The sequence below is a fragment of the Triticum dicoccoides genome, chromosome 6A (assembly GCF_002162155.2).
Source record: "Triticum dicoccoides isolate Atlit2015 ecotype Zavitan chromosome 6A, WEW_v2.0, whole genome shotgun sequence".
Taxonomy (NCBI): Eukaryota; Viridiplantae; Streptophyta; class Magnoliopsida; order Poales; family Poaceae; genus Triticum; species Triticum dicoccoides.
The window spans coordinates 88,335,180-88,347,389 of NC_041390.1; positions in this window are offsets into that span (position 1 = coordinate 88,335,180).

Here is a 12,210-nt window from a genome sequence, read left to right on the forward strand (position 1 = left end):
GACATCAATTATGTGTAAAACACATGCAAAAAATAAATATGAACATATTTCGTACCTCTAGCAATTTAGCGCATTTACGTCGATTGTGACCTGGTTTCTTGCAATAGCCACAGATATTATGTGATCTTGACTTCTTTGTCTTTGCCTGCAGCCTTTTCTTCGGTGCACCTCGTCCTGGCACATGCACGGGATCCAGAACCTTATCAACTTTCTCCGAGTGCGGCATCAACGGGCCAAACCTAATGCTGTTATGCTGAGCATTAGTTGACTCCTTGCTGTCAGCTTGTTCAAAACTTGATTGCTTGCCATGATGTTGTGCTTGCAAAAGCATCTTTAGATGGTGATAGTCCTCATCAGAGTGGCATGCCTTGAAACTTGCGGCGTGACTACAATTCCGCAACTCGCGGTACCTCTGTAGGCTTACCGAATAGTCATACATCTGGTTTTTTCTGGTAGGTGTGTATTCACATTTTGCATTCATAGTCCACCTAGTGGGAACGCAACAACTTGGCAGAATTGTTTGTTTTAAAATCCCCAATATGTAAAAAATGTGGGAACATGGTGTGCCTGCGCATTCCAGCTTACGGCAAGAACAACTCACCCTGCGCAAAAGACCTCCTTGCTCTTCAATGCGCACTCCAAACTTTTTATCCATTCTTTCCTGCTTGCACACAACATAAGTGGAATCTTCTGATCCATGTAGTATCTCTCTGATCTGACATTTGCTGACAGCATCTATGCTCCATAAGACCATCTTAAAGACACTAGGTGTGAAAACTGTTGCGGCGTGTTTCTCAAGCAGCGAAGCATTTTCCTCTGTAAATGGAACGGACTGCAAGGCATCGACGTCATGGAGAGCTTCGTTAATCCGTCGCGACGCAAGGCAACGCTCATAGTGCTCTAGCATTTCAAACAACGATATCTTACCCTCAAGATGCGTATGTAGCAGAGTTCAAGCTCTCACTCCTCTGATTGCTGCTCAATCCTAGGAAACAACGCCCCTCAAGATATTGAGCACACCACAACTTTCTCATCTGATACATCTGATGCAGCCAAGACTCCTCACTGGTTACTTTATTCCGTTATAAGAATTGTATCCATTTTATCTCATGCTCTTCAATGGAAGAAGTATCATAAATGAAAGATCTGAATTCCTCCTTTACATCGTCATCATGTAGATGGCGTACAATGTTCTGCTGAATGTGCCATATACATAGTCTATGGTTTGAGTCTGGCCAGATCACCCTTATTGCTCTCTGCATTGCAAGGTCCCCATCTGTGATCACAGATATCGGATGCTTCTGTGCCATGCAATCAGAAAAGGTCCGCAACATCCACTCGTATGCCTGGCTTGTTTCATGAGAAATTATACCACAGCCAAAAATAACAGTGTTGCGGTGGTGATAACCCGACAAACGGCACGAATGGCAGATTGTATTTGTTGGTTCTGTATGTGCTATCGAAAACAATGACGTCTCTGAAAGCCTCATAGTCAAGTCGCGACTGACTATCAGCCCAGAATAGTCCCTTCAGATGGCCATGCTCGTCTACCAAGTACTTGAAGAAAAAAATCCACATCTCGCTCTCGCCTCGCCATCATGTGCATGATCACCGTATTAGCATCACCGGCACTGATTGTCTCCTGCTTATTAGCATGGCAGAATTATAAACGTCCCTATTTATGCATCCAACCTTATCAAATCCACCGTATTGAAAGCACAAAATATCCATAATACGGTATTTGCGGATCCCACATTTTTCCATGTCCGCAATGTCCGCTTTCTGCTCATCGCTAATTCGTCTGTGCGAATGCAGCAGACAAGAAAGATCCCGTGGGGCTAGAGGATGGTTGTGCTCATCGATGAAATCCTTGACAAACCACCGACCGGCTTCCTCCTGTCTCGTAATGACCAATTTAGCATTACATCCAACATGAGTTAAACTTCGTGGCCTCCTCTTTCTATCTTCCATCTTTCTTTTCATGTGCTTCTCTTCGCGAAACCCTTGATGACTACACACAATTTTCCTTAAAATTATGTATTTGTTGGATCCATCCCACTCAACGTAGCTTTTCCTCACACTAAAACCTTTTTCAAGAGCATATTTGTTGTAGAATTCATAGCCTTCAGCCTCACTATCAAACATCTTGCTGACAACATTTACATACTCGAACATACTCTCATCACTTGCATACGCCATGTCTTCCTGCATATGACATGTGAGAGAAACCAATCATCAACATCTTTTTGTTTATCAATGTTGCAGGTGTAAAATAGCTCATAGGCAAAGACAAGTGCATGGAAAAGACTGCTCGTTTGACATGTGAGGGAAACCAATCATCAACGTCCAACAAGTAGTATCTCATCTTCCTTTAAACTATATTTCATGCACTATGCAAACCTAAAGTGATGATGACTTTAATAAACTAAATTAAGTGAACTATGGAACCAGTATCTCATCTTCCTTTAGTATATCTCATCTCAAACGTCAAGTCACTTTTTTCTGCAGTACCAAAGGAAGTAAGCAATGCCCTCAACATCTTACTTAAACAAACATGATGCGATTAGCTCAAGAGAAACTATGCCACGATGAAGCTTTCCATTCGTTGTTCTAGTCCGTACCCGGATCTTGTGGGGTTGAGGTTGTACTGCATGCACGGTGGAGGGGCACAACGGCCAAGAGAACGAGCAGAACGCCAAGCCGAATTCATACCTTAAGGATGGTACGCGCGAAGAGATGGGATCGCCCGCCGCGGTCGCCGCCGATTCAGCCGGCGCAGATCCGGCCTTCTTCTTCTTCGGTGACGGCGTGGGGGGCTGGGGTTGGTTGGGTGGAGGACGAGGACGATGAATTTATTCCTCTCACCGGGCAGGTCGAGGACGGAGAAGGTCAGGAGCGGTGAGCGGCGACGAATAGATCGGAGAAGGATTCTGAACTGGATCGAGTAGACATGGATCTGGTCCTCAGGTGATCGGTTCAAGAAAAGATATTTCCCCCTGGACCATTATGCCCTTATCGCAATTAACATATTAAATTTAATCAATTATAATTCCCCGCAAGATCTTACGGCTAATAAAATCAGACGTGATCAGACATGTAAATACTGCTAAGTACTCCGAGTACTAACAATCACCGTAAAACAGCTCTAGAATTATATGGATCTTCGGGTTATATGACGAGTAGGGCCTGATCCTGATATTATTGGTGCAAATACCTCATACAGTATTTCTGTTTACGAGAGGATGAAAAGAACCTTAGATCATATCCTAGCAATGTAAAGCAGAATAAAACTTTGTTTGTGGCTAGTGCTATCGCAATGGCAAACATGAGATGACACCACTCAAGCTAAAGATACTTCCTTGGTCCTTGCTGAGTATGTAACCATACATATTTATTATCGCCTAGCTAGGAAATTTTCTTTCCATAGCATATAAAAGAACAAAATGCAAAGAAGGATTTGGTTATTGTAGCGACCACACAATTTCGATAGGACAACATGTGATCGGGTCTGACTGTCAGCAAGTGTGAAGCACCGAGGAGCTTGGGACAGATCTGCCTGGTGATGTACAAGTGTGAGGCAGGGTATCTGTAGCATGTGCAAATGACCATAATGTATGAGGTCATATTTGCTACTAGCAAGGACACACATGGCTTACTGGTATATCTACATGCAAAAGAGGCAAAAGTTTTGCACCTTTTGGGGCATCCCACAAACTATGGTCAACATAAAGATACATATATGAGGTTGTCCGATGAGAGGTATTTAGAAAATAACATTAGTTTTAGCTTAAATTTAAACCGAATTCTATAACTCTTCCAACATTCAGATGAGTTTAGGTGGACAATAGAAACTTTTCTGTTAACTCGTGATTCTTGTTAATTGTGATGTCTCAATCGATAACAATAAAATATGGATGCTCAAATTTCATTAAGAGTTCATATCTTCCTCCGATTTTTACAAAGGGTGGTCTTGACAAGAGATAATTTTGCGCATTGTAATTAACAAGGTAGCAAGAGTTGTGTCTTCTACCACAACAATGGGTCGATCAAACATCACTTCTTTGAGAGCAAGTTCGTTTGAGTTGTTAGATCAATCGACCCACGTGGCATTGAACCTATATCCTCTGCGCAATGTGCATGGTATAGGTAAAACAAATGCCTTCCCATATCCTGGTGGGTGCATCAGCCTTATTTTTGGCTCGTTTACTATCTAGGAATGACATGGCTTTTAATAAAACATAAATAATCATCTTCTTTGCCAGTTATTTATGTATTTACTTATTGGCTCTGTACGCAAGGACGGAGCAAGGAAAATGAATAAGGGGCGCTAAGTTTTGTCAAACCATGCTGAAGAGGGCGAAACAATTGAAATATAATTTTAGAAGCAATTAATCAACGCTGTAATAAAAAACTGTTGCCCACCCCTTGTCCCCGCCACTGTCCGTATGTGGTCTTTCTGCAGCGCCCGGGGGACCAGGAGTTGTTTATAGTGGTGGTTATCCGGTTGAAGCATACAACTAGCGGTGTTTACCTAACACGCATGGCGGTTTAGCATGTGGATCTGCCGTCCAACATCATAAGCCCTATAATTTTTGGGAAATGCTAATGGGCGAACGTCAGATTTCTAGCAAGTTCCAGCAAATGCTCTGCCTCATGTCGGATCACATGGACGGATCTTGGCGCGAGAGGCCTTGCCACGTCAGCTCTGGCACTCGTCCGCCAAACACAAAGACGGCATGAACGCTATCCTAGAGCCACTGACTTGATTGACTAGCGCCTCAAGCCTCCACTTGAAGACCTGGGATCAAATCCCACTTCTTCCCCTCTTTTTTTACTATGGGGCAAAAATATGCAAATTTTGTTTTAGGTGCATGGGATTTTAAAAAAATTGTACATGGTAGATTTATAAATTCTGAACTCGTCACATGGCAAATTTAAACACTTTTTTGTAATGCTCACATGTCAAGTTGTTTTGTACACATGGCAAATTCTCTAAAAATAAAATCTTATGGTTCCATAGCAAATTCATTACATTTTTATCTCCCAAACATGGCAATTTTAGTTTTTTTAATACTCACATGGCAAGGTTGGGAATTTTTTTATCAATTATCCGTGGAATTTTATTATCAAGAGCATGGCAATTTTGTTATTAAGACCATGAAAAAATTATTTTATTTAAAAATAGGGCATTTTTATTATTAATAGCATGGCAATTTTATTTTTAAAATAGCGTGGCAATTTTATTTTTAATGGCAAGACATTTACTATTTTTCCATCATGGTAATTTTAAGTGTGTGTATGAATTTTCCATTTTACTATATTGTGTCAATTTGTGTGCTATTTCCCCCTTACTTACTTTTCTGAAACTAATCGTATTTATTTCATAACGAAAAAAATTATCCTCTGGTGGCAAAAAATGTCTTAAGGACGGTTACTTTTTATGTGCTTGAATCTGAGCTTTTTTCTCGCCCAATTCTTTTGTGGGGTCTCCTAGTGTTATGATTAGGGTGCTGTTTGTGAGGGGGTCCGCACCGAGAGGCTTCCCACAGTGAACGAAATCGTTCTCTAGATTGAACCCCCCTTGAGGAATCATCCTTCGCCCCAGGCAGCTCCCAGGTCCTATTCTTTTATTGTCAAGCAATGTTGCAATCTAATTTTCTCTCTTCAACGTGTTAGGTTGTATGCATCTTACATATGTAGACGCCGGGTTTGCACTCCGTATGGTATATCATCTTTGATGCGACGATTGAATGAAAAATCATTTCATTGGAAAAAGAAAACTCTTCAAAGAAATATCGCCACTCCTGATATTCACCGTCGGATGAAATCCGTGCAAATTAATCAGGTTGCATTGCATGCGTGTGCATGGGTGCGGCAACTGGTACTATCATGGATCATGTAGTGCAACATATGCGGCCGGGGCGAGGAGCTTTGGCAGTGACCGGTCGACTTGACTCTAGTGGCCGGTGTTCGTGACAGAGGAAAAGGGAGGGAGCCATCATCCTCTAGCTATTTCCCTTTTTCCTGCCTGCTAGATGATCGTGTCGGCAGGCTGAAGATCCTACTAGATATCTATCCATATATAGCTTTTTCTCAAAACTTATTTTATTCGTTGAACTTTTACTGCCTAGAGTGGTAGTACTAGCCACCTTTTCCCAGTCACTTTTTATCATAGGAAGGCCAAGTGGTGATGGTGAGCCCAATACGCTTGTTGTTGCAATGATTATTAAAAACATGTTTGGAACAAAAAGAATTTTACACGAAATTCATACGTAGTCCAAAGAAAAAAAATCATATATGTCTTAACCATAGTACTTTATTATTGCAGAAAATTGCTTAACTAGTTGCATTGTGACATATTTACATAACAACCTTGTATTTTATAAAAATCAACATGCACTCCAACTTGTTGGTTTTGTTGTTGTTTGTTTGTTGTTTTTATTGTTGACATACTTAGAAAAATATCTGTATGGTATTACCAATATCAAGCTGCAGAACATCTCATTTTATACTTGATGAAACTTAGCTTCCTAATAAATAAAACATGCATCTTAGTTTCGTAGCACTTTTCTTCTTCTGAAGCTCAATTTCACAACAAAATACAAAGGTGGAGCATGCGTTGATTCTTTCTTTTCAGTGGGAGTATGGGTTGATTCTAATAGAACACATGGTTCTTTTTACAAATATGGCAACAATCAATACTAGTCCCTCTGTAGTGATCTAAAAGATCTCATATTAGTTTATAGAGGGAGTACATCATACAACCATATGTTCTACATCTAATGGAGGGAGAGGGCACCGGTGCACAGTGTGCACAAATACGACTAGAGAACTACGCACATCGTCCTATTTTTCACTATTATGCTAACAAATTCTTTTAGGTGAAAGATGACATGGAAAAGTGAATGTAGTGTAGATAAATAAACTAGGAGAGAGCCAAGTGATAAAGCCATGAAAAGAAGTCATGTGAGAATTGAAGACAAGTCCAGGAGCGATGCTGATAAAGAAAACAAGGGAGAGCCAACTGAAAAAATTGTGATGGTTTCTATGAAATTGTTCATACTTTTATGTGTATGATTTAGGTTGTGGAATTGTATGAAAAAAGATCCGCGTGATTAAAGCTTTATACACATTTCACATATTTGAGCAATGTGTGATGTTCGTGTTGGGTTCTTCATTTGAAAGAACAAGAACAAGAAAAAAAAATCACATTTTTTAAAAGGAGGATAACCCCCGCCTTTGCATCAAGCGAAGAACACATCAATTATTATTATATAACTCAACAGAACCCGATAAAACAAATACATGGATCGACCCAAAGTCATCTTCCTGGCAACCAGAACCGCTACTCCTACAAGCTTGATGATGTGCCTCAACCTCACATCAACACACACCATCTAATCAGGTGGCCTCACCAAGTCGCCCGCCGGCAAGCCGAGAGCACCAACCAGTCTAGTAGGCCCTCTACGCGCACCGCACGCACATACTCTAGAACCAACCACCGCCATCTTCCACCATCCCACCTTTACGAGTGAACAATGCAATCGCCTTACCAGGCGGTAGAGCCGTCGACACCACCATGATGCCAGCCAACGCCACCACATGCGCGTGTCCATCAACTCACGCCATCGTTGAGACTCCGTTGCGCCATGTGGCCAAGATCCATCGTCATCGCCGCGATAGATGCGACACCATTCCTCCTCTTGCCCCCTCCAGCCAACACGATGCCCCCAAGAGGGAGGACGGACCCAAAGGCCCCATCATTATCAATCTGGGAGTCCCAAATCTAGGGTTTCCCCGGAGCAGTCGGAATGAGGTGACAACGATTACAGCCGACGATGCCTTCAAAAAGGAGACGACACCCAATATGACACCATTATACTATTTCGACAAGAAAATAATTCACATGACTAGAGCTTTCTACGCATTTTCACATGTTTGAGCAACGTGTGTTGTTTGTGTTGGGTTCATTATTTGGAAAACAAGAGCAAGTAAAATGATTCATATTGATTACAATTTCTACACATTTTCACACGTTTGATCCAAACATTTGTTTTACAAGAACCACAAAACTCTTAAACAATTAACATTGTTCAACATATGAATTCCATTGCAGCTGAAAATGGTCCTTTCCCCTCTACGGTTTACCCCTGCCAAAGGCGGTCTAGGGTTGCATCAAGCGAAGAACACATCAATTATTATTATATAACTCAACAGAACCCGATAAAACAAATACATGGATCGACCCAAAGTCATCTTCCTGGCAACCAGAACCGCTACTCCTACAAGCTTGATGATGTGCCTCAACCTCACATCAACACACACCATCTAATCAGGTGGCCTCACCAAGTCGCCCGCCGGCAAGCCGAGAGCACCAACCAGTCTAGTAGGCCCTCTACGCGCACCGCACGCACATACTCTAGAACCAACCACCGCCATCTTCCACCATCCCACCTTTACGAGTGAACAATGCAATCGCCTTACCAGGCGGTAGAGCCGTCGACACCACCATGATGCCAGCCAACGCCACCACATGCGCGTGTCCATCAACTCACGCCATCGTTGAGACTCCGTTGCGCCATGTGGCCAAGATCCATCGTCATCGCCGCGATAGATGCGACACCATTCCTCCTCTTGCCCCCTCCAGCCAACACGATGCCCCCAAGAGGGAGGACGGACCCAAAGGCCTCATCATTATCAATCTGGGAGTCCCAAATCTAGGGTTTCCCCGGAGCAGTCGGAATGAGGTGACAACGATTACAGCCGACGATGCCTTCAAAAAGGAGACGACACCCAATATGACACCATTATACTATTTCGACAAGAAAATAATTCACATGACTAGAGCTTTCTACGCATTTTCACATGTTTGAGCAACGTGTGTTGTTTGTGTTGGGTTCATTATTTGGAAAACAAGAGCAAGTAAAATGATTCATATTGATTACAATTTCTACACATTTTCACACGTTTGATCCAAACATTTGTTTTACAAGAACAACAAAACTCTTAAACAATTAACATTGTTCAACATATGAATTTCATTGCAGCTAAAAATGGTCCTTTCCCCTCTACGGTTTACCCCTGCCAAAGGCGATCTAGGGTTTTCCTCCATTGTCGTTCTATTCCCCTGGTAGATCATTGGTACCCTCCTCCTCCTCCTATGTCGGCTCCGCCGATGGGGGTGTGCAGGGAGGCCCCAATCTAGCTACCGGTGGGAGCCATAGTTTCCTCCTCTTGGGGCACTAGATAGGTCTCCATTCGGCGGTGGCGAGACAATAGTGTCGCGTCGACTTGGGATAAGGTTTGTCTCGGTCATGCTGTTGTACAAAGCAGACGACATGTTGTACGTCTTGGTCCTTTGACTCTAGTTTGGACCGGCAAAGGTTGGCGAGTCTCGGCCCCTTTGAAGAGCGTGTTAGATTTGTGTTCTTTGACTCCGTCTGGCTGGAACTGGGTCATAAAACAAGCACTTTTCGCCGTTTTCTTCTCCCGAGCAGCAATTTGATACGCAGGTCCCGACTGCCAGCATCTTCTGGTATATGTCGATGACTTCTCGCTCATTGCTCATGAGTTTAAACAATTTTGCTCTGTTAAGATGGAGACTCGGATGCAGCAACGAGCTTTGCTCATGGCACTCTGATGGTGGTTACAGGAGGAAGAACACTTCGACCCCCAAGTACTTGGAGGCGTATTTTTGTGTTTTGACCCTTTTCTAAAAGTTAATAGAGATCTGACCCCAGTTTGTAAAAAATTCGGAATCTGACCCTTTTGCTACCGCCAGGGGCCTTGGCGGTAGGAAACACCCCTACCGCCAAATAGGCTGGCACCAGTGCATGCCTGTACAACCCTACCGCCAAAGCGCCCGATGGTAGATGCGAGCATGCACTGTGTTCCATACTTAAGAAAAATTTCTGATAGGGTGTGCAACCCTACCGCCAGGGACCTTGACGATATGCTAGACTGTTATACCCTACCGCCATGGAACCTGACGGTAAGAAATTGGTCAGATCCCAAAAAATTTGCAAGGCAGGGTCAAATCTCGATCGAGTTTTGAAAAATGGTCAAAACACGAAATTTAGCCGTATTTGGATGTATTTTTACTTTATTTAAGGTTGTTTTTACAAGGGTTCGCGCTAGTTAATGTAGGCCATTGGCAAAAGACAAATGGTCTTTTCCCGGCCGCGTTACGTACGTACGCACTGGCTGCTCCAGCCGCCGCCGCGTCCATCGATCGAACGTGTCGGCCACGTGCCCGTACCCTGCCACTCGTAGCACTGGCCTATTGGCTGCCACTCGAGCCAACGTCGGCCGGCACTTGGCTGAGCAGGCGAGTCCGTCCGTCCGTTCGTTCGTCCTTGTGTTTCGCTGCGAAACGTACTCGCTGGCCTCTGCGGGCTGAAGGAGGTGTGGAGTCCAGAGCGGCAGGGCGTGTCCCGCGGGCAGGGGACACGCCAATTCCACAGATGTGCCGCTTGCCTCCCTCGGCCCTGCAGTGACTACCCCGGCGTACGTACCGCTGCTCTCGTGCCTGGTAGCTTCAGGCTCCCGGCGCGTGGTACGTAGTACGGGTTATGCTTCTCTGCCTGCGCGGTGGTCCTGCCTCGGCTGGTTTCAGACTCTCTGCTCGGTGTACCAATGCTGCGAGCCACTTTCCAGCAATGAGGCCAACTCCACTGCGTGATCCTAAACAGATAACCATTTTGTCTGGATTTTATCCGTTTGGGTAGGGCAATGAGGTCGTGTCCGGGCGTGTCCTGGAATGCGGTGGCCATGCGCCCAGCACGCGGCTGCATCCGTTTGCCTCATCCTATCTGTTAGGGCCAAAAATGCCCTTATTTTCATCAAAACTAGTTTGCACGTCCAAATATTTGTCTGAAAATTAAAATAGTTTTACAACCAAATCGAAATTGTCTTGACTGAACATAAAATGAATCAATACATTTATTGGTTGCCAATGTGATCCCACATGTGCTCAACCAAATCATTTTGAAGATTCAAATGAGTGTGCCAATCACGCATCTCACGGTGGAATTGAACAAATTGTTCAAATGTGGCCGGGTCTTGGTGCAAGGGCTCAATATTTTCACCTTGATAATCAAATCCTTGGTCGAAAATACTCTCATCACGCTCATTCTCGACGATCATGTTGTGCGTGATCACACAAGCAGTTATCACCTTCCAAAGCTTCGTTTCATCCCATGATAGTGCAGGGTTTCGAACAATACCTCACCGGAATTGAAGCACACCAAAAGCACGTTCCACCAGTGGCGGAGCCAGCCCGTGAATGCAGCCCGGGCAAGAGTTAACTCTGACAGTGTGAGCTGCCATCTGCCCAAAGAAATCTTGCTTCTAACCATTGATTAACACTAGCGCTTAGGAGCAAATTTCTGGACTAGCCCGGGCAGCTGCCTGGGGTCGCCGGGAGGTGGCTCCGCCACTGCGTTCCACATCATATCTAGCACTCTCTTGCATTTGGGCAAATCTTTTTCTCTTCTCACCTTGGGGTTTCGAGATTGTCTTCACAGAAGTTGATCACTGAGGATATATACCATCATCTAGATAGTATCCCTTGTTGTACTGGTGGCCGTTGATCTCAAAGTTGGCAGGTGGCGAGTGGCCTTCTGCAAGCCTTGCGAAGACTGGAGAACGCTGCAGCACGTTGATATTGTTGGAAATATGCCCTAGAGGCAATAATAAAAGGATTATTATTATATTTCCTTGTTCATGATAATTGTCTTTTATTCATGCTATAATTGTGTTATCCGGAAATCGTAGTACATGTGTGAATACATAGACACCAACATGTCCCTAGTAAGCCTCTAGTTGACTAGCTCGTTGATCAACAGATAGTCATGATTTCCCGACTATGGACATTGGATGTCATTGATAACGAGATCACATCATTAGGAGAATGATGTGATGGACAAGACCCAATCCTAAACATAGCACAAGATCGTATAGTTTGTTTGCTAGAGTTTTCTAATGTCAAGTATCTTTTCCTTAGACCATGAGATCGTGTAACTTCCGGATACCGTAGGAGTGCTTTGGGTGTACCAAACGTCACAACATAACTGGGTGACTATAAAGGTATACTACGGGTATCTCCGAAAGTGTCTGTTGGGTTGACACGGATCAAGACTGGGATTTGTCACTTCGTATAATGGAGAGGTATCTCTGGGCCCACTCGGTAATGCATCATCATAATGAGCT